General features: G+C 42.7%; 1 long non-coding RNA gene across 1 annotated transcript; it reads left to right on the forward strand.

The window, feature by feature from the left end:
• The first annotated feature begins 5,721 nt into the window (after positions 1 to 5,721).
• Positions 5,722 to 9,625, forward strand: LOC119707171. Its single transcript, XR_005258702.1, has 3 exons — positions 5,722 to 5,871; positions 8,846 to 8,996; positions 9,293 to 9,625. It is a non-coding gene; the product is annotated as an uncharacterized LOC119707171 (long non-coding RNA).
• The last annotated feature ends 508 nt before the right edge of the window (positions 9,626 to 10,133 follow it).

Genomic DNA, 10,133 nt, shown 5'->3' on the forward strand with positions numbered 1-10,133 from the left:
TTACATGGAAAATTTCTATCAGATGAGATTTTCTTGAATATTTAGATTTTTTTCAGAGCTTATTTTCTAATCCAATATTTTTATGTAAATGTTTTTACTTAATATTTGGAATATTTCTCTTCATTTTTTGAGAAACCTGAACTTTTCTTTCTGAAGGAACTATGTTGATGGGTTTGATTTTATTTACAGAGTGGGAGCATTTCACAACAGCTGAAAATATAGATTCTACCCCTTTGGGTAGAATATGTCATTCTGTATTATTTGCTCCCAAACATGATGGCAGCCAAAAAATATGGTGAAATGCAGCTTGGGACTGTTCACTTTTAAGATTTGAAATTGGACTTTTGCATTCACTGTCGTGTGTGTTACCAGAGTTTTCTGGCTATAGGAATCCACATTTCCCTGTGTGGGGGTTTCCAAGCTTCACAGATTATTCTTAACTCTTCAGCTGCTGGAAGCATGGAACTAGATAGGATTCACACTTCTTTTCAAGAAGTGTGAATCCTGAAATCATTGAATTAAGCATAATTCAACTCTTATTTCAGTGCCCTTGTACCTTCACCCATCATTTTTAAGGTACAGCTTTTCAATGCCTGTGCCATCATTTGAATAGAGTCATTCCTGAGGAATAACAAGGACCTGTGGTAGTTTACACAGCTTCTTTAAGTTTTTCCTGTACCCAACTCAAACTCAAAGCACTTCCAAGTGCTGACCCATCCCAGAGCAGCCAGGCCTCCAGCACACAGGCTGGCCCTGAATGCACCAACCCAGCTTCAGCTTTGCCAGCTGGGAAGACTGGGACAAAGCAGAAAAAGGATCAAGAGCAAAGGCTTCCCATGGCTGCCTCTCCAGAGTAATGTTTGAGGTTCTACACAAACTGATCAGTTCAGCGAACTCTCGGTTTCCATCCTTCTCCTCCTTTTCAATTTTGTTTCATGCACCTTGTCAAAATTCCTCAAAATGCTGACCATGAGCTGGACAAAGAATTCATCATGCCTGGACCTCACCAAGGTCCCAGAACAAGGACATCTCCCACGTTCTTGTAGGATCCCCCATATTTCTCATCACCACCAGCTGTCCAAGGTGCAAACCCCAATTCCTGGCTCCAGAGCCTGCCTGGCTGGGCTGAGCTGCAGCCAGGATTGCTGCAGAAATTGGGAGCCTGGAGTAAAACTGTGCAGGACAATGCCAGGAAAAAAAATGAGCAGAACTGCTCCAAATTCTTTTTCATTCCTATAGCCATATGTCCTTAAGGACATATCTGCTGTCAAATGTGACATTGCCTTGTCTGTGTGGCACCACGTTGTGATTTCCCTGTGTGTGCTTCAGGTTCTGCAGCACTGCAGCTCTTCAAGGTAATAGAGGCAAAGCTCCCTTGAGCCAATGAGCCTTGGATCAGCTCTTAAAAGTTTCAGGGCTGTGACTATTATTTAATTTTTATATTTTCCTTCTCATTCTCCCAGAACATCAATAAGAAAACTTGTTCAGGAAAATCGGGGTCTGCATTTGCATATTTATGCAGTAACATTGAGGGTAACGTTGGCTCATGTTTTACAGTGTGTTTGTTTTCACTGTGCAGATTTCATCTGCTCAGGGGGATCAGCTATTTGACCTATATTAATATTTAATGGTACAAATACTTAAAATAAAAGTCCAGGCACAGCCAAGGCTTTTGGCAACTCTGCTTTAAACAGCCACCCTTCGTTAAAATCTGGCTCTGCTTGAAAGGTTTTGATTTCTTGCAGGGATTGAAAAAAGGAGCTGTACTTTTGATGGCTGTTTCATGACTGTTGGAATATTTTCTTGCTTAATATTGTTGTACATCAAGTCTGCATTGTAAAGGACTTTTGTACAGTTCCTTATTTACTGACCAGAGGAGATCTGCAGAAAAATGAAAGAGAAAAATCTCAGCTGGAATAATAAAATCGATCATTGTATCAAAGCAATGTCTGTTTTTGCTTTGCAGTCAGGCTAGACCAGTTTTCAGCATGGGCAGTTACTGACAATGTAATAAAATGTTGCTTCTCTCTTTCTTGTTTCCCCAAACTAGTATCTTCTTAAGATTTTCAGTTAAGACTGTAAAAAAATATTATTCAACTCTGTCCTCTTCCAAAACAAGTTTCTTCTGGGTTACCATAATCTCAACTTCAACCAAAAAGCAATCTCTTCTGGCATGCCCGTAAAATAAGTTAGCCTATGAAAAGGATAGGAGACTCCTGGTGTTAGTATAAATTATCTGTAAAGTCCATACTATAGATGGTTTGGTTTTTTGTTGGTTGGTTTTTTGGGTTTTTTTTTTTGCTATAAAGCAGCATAAAAGCAAGTGAATGGCTCACTCTGGATCAACCAGCTGCTGTTCAGTACTACTCAGTAATCCAGCATATCTCAGCTTGCCTTTCCCTCCATGCACAGGGAAGAATGTCCCTGTGTCCACATTTCAAGAACAAAATGCACACTTTTGCCTCGGGCTAGGGATGTGCCGAGAAGCAGAGGAAAAACATAAACCAAGCCTCTCAAGAAAGAAAAACAATCTTTAGGAACACACTCAGCACAACCATATAAGAATCCTGAAAGCTGACGACATAAAGAAAGGGAAAAAAACCAAACTCAGAGCAAATGTGCAATCAACTTGGATATGATGCAGTTAAAAAGCAGACAAAGGCTTTATACAAACTAATGAATTGATTTAAGGCTCCACTGGGTGATATACAATGACACATTATTTATGTAACCTGTAGTTTACTGTTCACATAGTAATTTCCACCTCCCACCCTGTCAAATAGAAGAAACTTTTTCACCTTAAATCTTAGATGATGATGAGACCAAATAGCAGGAGAGGATGTATAAATGAAAGTAATTTAGTGAAGAAGGCTTGACTGACATGAAAACATAATAAAAGTTATGATAATGTTAGGGATATCAAAGTGAAAGCCAGGTGGGCAGACGAGAATAGGCAAGTTCCCAAGTCAATCTGAAAGGAGTTCTTCAACACTGGGGAAAATCCAGCCATTTATTTTCCAGCTTATCACTCCATGGGTCAAAAACTATGTATTAAATTTGGAGCACAAAGACCTGCCTTGTCTAACAATTGTACTTATTGTAGAGATGGGCAGGGAGGAGGGGGAAGAAGATTTTCAAAAGCTCAACACATGCTTTAGAGAAGATGATTTGGGGTTTTCTCTCTAAAAAGAAAACCCGTTGAATCTCACCTCTCCTACTTTTCAGGCAGTTGTATATTTTAATGCCTTTTTCCAGTGTTTGTGATTACTTCTTGTTGGAGCAAGGTTTCTAATATTTCTCAGTAGTCACAACCTCTGCTGAGGAAAGAGCCTGGCTCCCTGAAAGTGTTCCCACATGGGATTGCTAGACCTGGATTGTCAGAATAACTGAAGACATGAAGCTCTGAAAATTATCTGAAGCTGTGAAAATTGTCTCTGAAATTATCCGGCTGCGTACCCAGCACTTGGAGAGTGCATAGCTCAGCCCAGCAGCCCAGTGTGTCTTCAGCTGCAGAGATGCAGTTTGGATAAGGCCCTTGCTGACAGATTAAAATCCAGCAGATCAGTTCCCAAAATCAGGATGCTGCCAGCTTGCAGAGGAGCCAGGCTGCGTGAGTGATGGGTGCCAGGAGCAGAAGGCTGACAGGTTGGGGTCCCACTGCCAGTGCTGCTCCCTGAGGATTCCTTCACAGCCCAACAGGAACAGAGCTGTACAGAGACCAGCAGCAGCTGCCAACCCACAGAGATTTGGCTACTGGGTTTGTAAAGCACTGACACACAGTTATACATAGAAGGGTCTTGCTCTTTCTCAGATGGGCTTGGCAGATGTTTAGGCATTTTTAAAATAATAACAGAAAATAAGCAAGCACTCCAAAAATCCTTGGGCACTTCAGTCATTTGAAGGATCCTACACTTCATTAACATTCCTTGTCCTTCCTGTTGGATTCATTGATTGTTCTGTCTGGTTTCTGCCCTGCAGAAAGATAAAAAAACCCAGGCTGTCTAGAGGGGTGTTTGCTTGAATCTCTCTCCATTTTAAGTCTCCATCTTCCCAGACAAAAACCAGAAAGCCCTGATGAAAATGAAATAAATAATGTCCCTGCTGAGAATTAAGTAAATAACAGTCCCAGTGATTAACTCCTCTCCTTGAAAGCACAGTCAGGTGCTCTGAGCACTGGACCAAGCCCTTCCATCTTAACCCTGCCAAGCTGGAAGCACAAAGGGGATTTATTTCATGCTTAGGGAGGAAAAAATTGTTCAAGACATTGTTCTCTGGGACAGAAAGGGCACGAAGGTTTCTATTCTGAAGCTGCTATTTTTGGGAGCAGTCCAGTGAGTCAGCGGAGAGCCCCTCCATGAGCTGACATGGAGGAAATCCCGGCTCTGAGCGCTGCTTCCGACTGCTCTGAGCTCTGAGAACAATGCAACAAACCAGGGATGTGGGTGGGATGGAGAGATGGATGGGTGGATGGATGGACAGGGATGGATGGATGGATGGATGGATGGATGGATGGATGGATGGATGAACAGGGATGGATGGATGGATGGATGGATGGATGGATGGATGGATGGATGGATGGATGGAGGGAGGGATGGATGGATGGATGGAGGGATGGACAGGGATGGATGGATGGATGGATGGATGGATGGATGGATGGATGGATGGATGGATGGAGGGATGGATGGATGGAGGGATGGACAGGGATGGATGGATGGATGGATGGAGGGATGGATGGATGGATGGATGGACAGGAATGGATGGATGGACAGGGATGGATGGATGGATGGATGGATGGATGGATGGATGGATGGATGAACATGGATGGATGGATGGATGGATGGATGGAGGGATGGATGGATGGATGGATGGATGGATGGATGGATGGATGGATGGATGGATGAACAGGGATGGATGGATGGATGGATGGACATGGATGGATGGAGGGATGGATGGATGGATGGATGGATGGATGGATGGATGGATGGATGGATGGATGGATAGAAAGGGATGGATGGATGGATGGACAGGGATGGATGGATGGATGGATGGAGGGATGGATGGATGGATGGATGGATGGATGGATGGATGGATGGAGGGATGGACAGGAATGGATGGAGGGATGGATGGATGGATGGAGAGGGATGGATGGACGGACAGCAGGGCAGTGCAGCTGATGGAGCAGCAAGGCACATGGCAGGACCAGAGGGGTCATCACCCCGTGAATCATCTGACACTACAACTAAAGTGTAAATCCCCCAGGTTTCCTTCCGGGTACCAGTAAGAAGGGGAAATATGATCACAACAGGGAGAAGGTTTCACTTTCCAGCATCCACTTCCTCGAGAGGGTACTGGGTAACTAAAGATAAGGCCAAGTTTGCCAACAGGTTGGCAACATTCACAGTTTCTAGCTTTGGAGATCTAATTTTGTCTCTCAGACTGAGCTCCTTAAGCAACTCTCTCTGAGGGTGTCCATTTAGGTATTCTGAATTGCCCCCAAAAAAAGGCTATTACCTGATGAACAGACCTGTGGCTCTATTCACATTTATTTATACTAGCTTCTTCAGTCTTATTTTGAATATTTTTAATGCCTTCTGGCTCCGGGGCAATATTCTCCGTTGTGCTGATGAATGGGTCCATTTTGTCTTGTGGTTCGTTTTCAGTGCCTCAACCAGCTGATCTTCATCTTGACTAAAGAAACACAAGCTCTGGGAACCAGACCAGTCTGTTCTGACAACACTGGCTTCTCATCCACGGCTTAACAAGGCTGAGATCAATCACTAATTCACAAACCTCCTTATGGGCAAGTGCTTGGACTGAGAAAAAGAGCCATGGTCTGTAAACACCAGCAATTCCCCAGTCCCATGAAAGAAGGTACAAACACAACTCTTTCTGATGTTTCTGCTCTGTGTTTGTCACTACAAAACTATCAGACCAATGTCTGTGGAAAGCAGAGGCAAGGAAAGTGCAAAAATAGAAGTGATTCATTTTCAGATGCAAATAAATATTTCTGGGGAAAAAACACCCCAACATTATTCATCCATCCAGCTCAGCTTGAATCCCTAAAATCAAAATAAGGTTATGGGAATGTTGAGGGGAAATAGGACAAGGTAAAAAAGAGATACTTTGTTGAGGTTATTTAATTGAACATCAAGTTCCACCTGCATCCTTATAGCTAAAACGAGATTATTCCTGCTTTTTCACCAACTGATGGAGCTCTTTACTGAGCAGTGTCTAGCAGGGATCAAGGTGATACTACACCTCTTTAGAGAGGCAGCCCTCTCCAAGGATCTGTTAGTGTCATGACTTGCCAATGATGTATTGCTCTAAAAATGGTGTCTTCTACAAAAGAACAGGTCCTGGAGCAGATTTACCCCTAATTACAGGAAGGAAGGAACAGGAGAGGTATGCAGATACCAGAAGATTCATCTTGCCAAAATAGAAAGTGTGTTGCTGCAAGCTGGAGAATTTAAATGGTGATACTTTGGGAAGAGTCCCATGCTAAACAAATACCTCCTCTGCAATAATCAAGAATTAGGCTGGAAAAATGCAGATATCCGAAACCATAATGTATGTGGTTTTTTAGATAAGACATTTACTTCCAGCCAGAGAGAGACTCAAAATACCTTTTTACTTCATCTTCTAATATAGCACAGCGTCTCACATTGAATCTATGACTCAGTATCTACAATCACATCCTGGTTTTATTAGGCAATTAGTCCTAAGGAGCAACTGGAGAAGTCCCACTACCCTCTGGCACTTCTCAGGTTTCCCGCATTTGTCACCTGAAGATGATTATTTGCCATCCTGTGCTGCTGCTAATTATCATTATTTTTCATACCAGACATTTGCATTAGGTTGCTATGTCAGTCTAATAACCATGGTGTCCCCATGCAATGATACACAAGGGTGCACAACTGAGAGGGGTTTATGCATTTTCTCCATTTCACAGCAGAAGATTTATAAAATGGTTGAAATCATTCTACATCCTTAGAAAAGACATTTAAATTAGTAGCAAGCCCGGGGGAAAAAAAAAAACCCCAAACAGTCTAAATCTCAGCTCCCACTCTAACCAGAGAACAAGACAAATGTACTGTACTGGTTCATTATTGTATATCCCATAACCACCAGTACATTGTCTTTGAGAGCTGGGTAGGGATGAAGTTACCAAATGCTCTTATCATAAAACAGATATTGCAGTCCTCAGGTTTCCTCTGTTAATCTGTTTGTTTTGCTGTGTCTGGAGGGTAAAAAATGTGGGAGTATGAAACATTTATCTGTTAATTAGCAATTATAAAACAGTAATGGAACTTGTGTGTTTTAAAATATGTAAGACAATGTTTGATTTTATGATTCGTTTGGAAATATCATAAGGATTAAGGTATATTCTGTAAATAATTTAAAACAATAGAGGTAGAGATAGGTGTAACCAAAAGTCTGTGCTGAAAGTTATGACCTTTTTAGCAAAGCTGGGTGTGTTTGTATAAGCACAAATGTCTGGGTGCCAACTTCAGCATTAGGACTTGCCTAATTCATTTAAACATATGCAAATGAATACAGGGTATCAGGCTATGCCAGTTAATTGCACAATGAGTTGCATTCGTCAGCAGAATTTCCTTGCACTACCCTTTCCCTGCTCCACTGATAAGAGATATTTTTGTTCTTTCTGTACATAGGGGGCTGGAGCATTTGGGGCATCTCAGTGCTTGTTTGATGGGATGCAACCATTGTCATCATGGGGGGAAAATGCAGAATAAATCAGTCTGCAGAGTGACTTTGATTGACACGTGGTGGGATCATAAGTCTGAAGTTTAACCTGGCAGAGTTTCTGTCCCTTCTGAGCCATAAACCCCTGTCAGCTTCATGCTGCAAAGCAACACCAGACAGAAATCCCCATGCTGAAAAATTTACACTGAGCCAGCAGGAAATTGAGCCATTTGCAAGCGTGCATGCCAGGGAGAAGCTGAAAGGAAAGGCCACGTTCAGAGGAGGATTTCTGTGTCCTGATTTCATTGAGAGCAGGATTGCACTGGTAGGGGAAAGGGAAGTCCTGCGAGGCTTCCAGCTGAGGCTGGAGCAGAAGGAGACAGGGCTGCAGAGGGATAGGGATAAAACAGCAACAGAAAATCCCTTTGTTGAAGGGGTATCCCCTGGCCTTTACCATCAAGGTGCATCCGTGGTTTTATTTATTACTGTCAGGTGGTAGACTATGTCTGAGAAAAGCCTTTAATATTCTCTTCCCAAACACTCACAGAGCACAAGTAAATATGGACTAGAACTGTAGCAGTACATTTTCTGAATCTGAGGAGAGAAATGCCCAAGTGCAACTGGGCTTTTCAGCCTGGAAAAGAAAAAACTGGGGACACAAAAATTATTCAAGAGAGCAATGGCTGGCCTGGCCCTCCAAAGTGACACAAACTCTCTTAGTCTCACTCAGTTTGGCTCACAGCAAGACATGGGCTCACTGACATGGCCAGCTCTGCTGTGAGGTTCTTGTTTTCTCTGTAATCTCATCTTTATTTGTTGTGAGCTAGGACTTCTGCAATGCTTTCTTGCACATTGTCTCTATTCCATTTTTGGGGAGTTTGTGAAGCACCAAGGGCTTTGTGTCTAAGAAGGGCTCCAGTGAATTGCTTTGAATCACAGAAAAACTCCCTCATGGAAGGGATGGAAAGATGGGACTGGTCTGTTAAATGACGAGCTTACTCAAGAGCTTAAAGGGCATGGTGAAGGTACTGAGCTGGCACAAGCAGTGACCTTGGGAGGGAGCAGAAAGACACTGAGGAAGTGAGGTGTCAACCTCCATTATTTCTGAAACTTCCTTCTTTGCTATTTCCTTCATTTCCAGATCCAGCTATCAATGTACAGGGGAGCTTTGATGAATTTCCCAAGAGCATGGCCAGATACTCTCCTACAGAGAAACAGCAGGCTTTAATGGCAAGCCAGAAGGAGCTGCCTTCCTTGCCATTAATGCCACCTGAGGATTGAAAACCCTAGGAGTAAGTCTAGAGGGATGCCAGCCAAGGCATCCTATTGTTTCAGAATAAATGTGCCTATCATTAAAGCATGGCAGGGCAGTGCTTCCATTATCTCCTGGAGATATTCCTCCCTTCCCATCACCACTTCCTTCCTATCACCACCCTCCCAAGTTCCTGCAAAAGCATAACACCCACTGTGCTCTCAGGCTTGGTGCTATTTGTATTAATCCCAGTATTAATTGTCACTATTAACCCCAGGGGACTTAGGAGGGCAGTTCTCAAGCCAAAGCAATGGCAATTACATCTCACTTCTGCAGGGAGCTTCATGTCCATCCATCAAAGGCAACACAAAGAGAGAGACTTCAGGAGGTCAGATGTTGAAAAACCATGAAAAGCTCACATTTCCCTGGAGTGCTCTGAGTTTTATTCACCTCCTTACTCTGCACCTCCTCTCAACTGCCCTGTATCATGGCAACCAGCTAATGGGACTGTGAATTAATAAAAATAAGCTCTGCAACCAGAAATAAGTGAGTATTAGATATTTTCCCTCATTTGTGACTCTCAACCTTGCAAGTCTTTTGGGTGGTTTTTCTTTTCCTGTTCCTGCCCCTTTTCTCTTGAGGTTCTACAGGGGTTGAGACCCAAGCAAACTGGACAATTTTCAAATAAAAATAGACAGCTTATTTCTCAAACAGATTCAAACATGGGGTTTTTTTTTGTTTTTTTTTTGTTTTTTGTGTTTGTTTGGTTTTTTGTTTGGTTTGTTTTTGTTTGTTTTTGTTTTTGCTAAATTGTAGGTTTGGGGAAGTTCTTTGTATGCTGGATCTGAAGTCCAGATTCCCCATTCCATGAATCTTGTGTCCCAATGACATCCCAAGCATCCTGAGTGTTTCACCTTGGAGGAGTTTCTGAGGGGAAGCTTGTCTGCTTGCTCATTTGAGAGACCCACCAGGGCACGTGGGACACCACTCGTCCTTCACTGTCAACAAAACTGTGTGTTGCTAGAAACAAAACAAAAAGAGAGACTAAAAAAATAAAGTTAGTCTTGTGGAAGGAAGTTGCTAGTTAAGAACGTGGTTGTTGGAAACAGGTGTTAATCTTTACTGGCTTGGTCCCTGCAGGAGTCATACAGGGTGCCAAAATGTCCCTGAGCTCCTT

This window comes from Motacilla alba, chromosome 14 (assembly GCF_015832195.1).
Source record: "Motacilla alba alba isolate MOTALB_02 chromosome 14, Motacilla_alba_V1.0_pri, whole genome shotgun sequence".
In the NCBI taxonomy this organism is placed as follows: domain Eukaryota; kingdom Metazoa; phylum Chordata; class Aves; order Passeriformes; family Motacillidae; genus Motacilla; species Motacilla alba.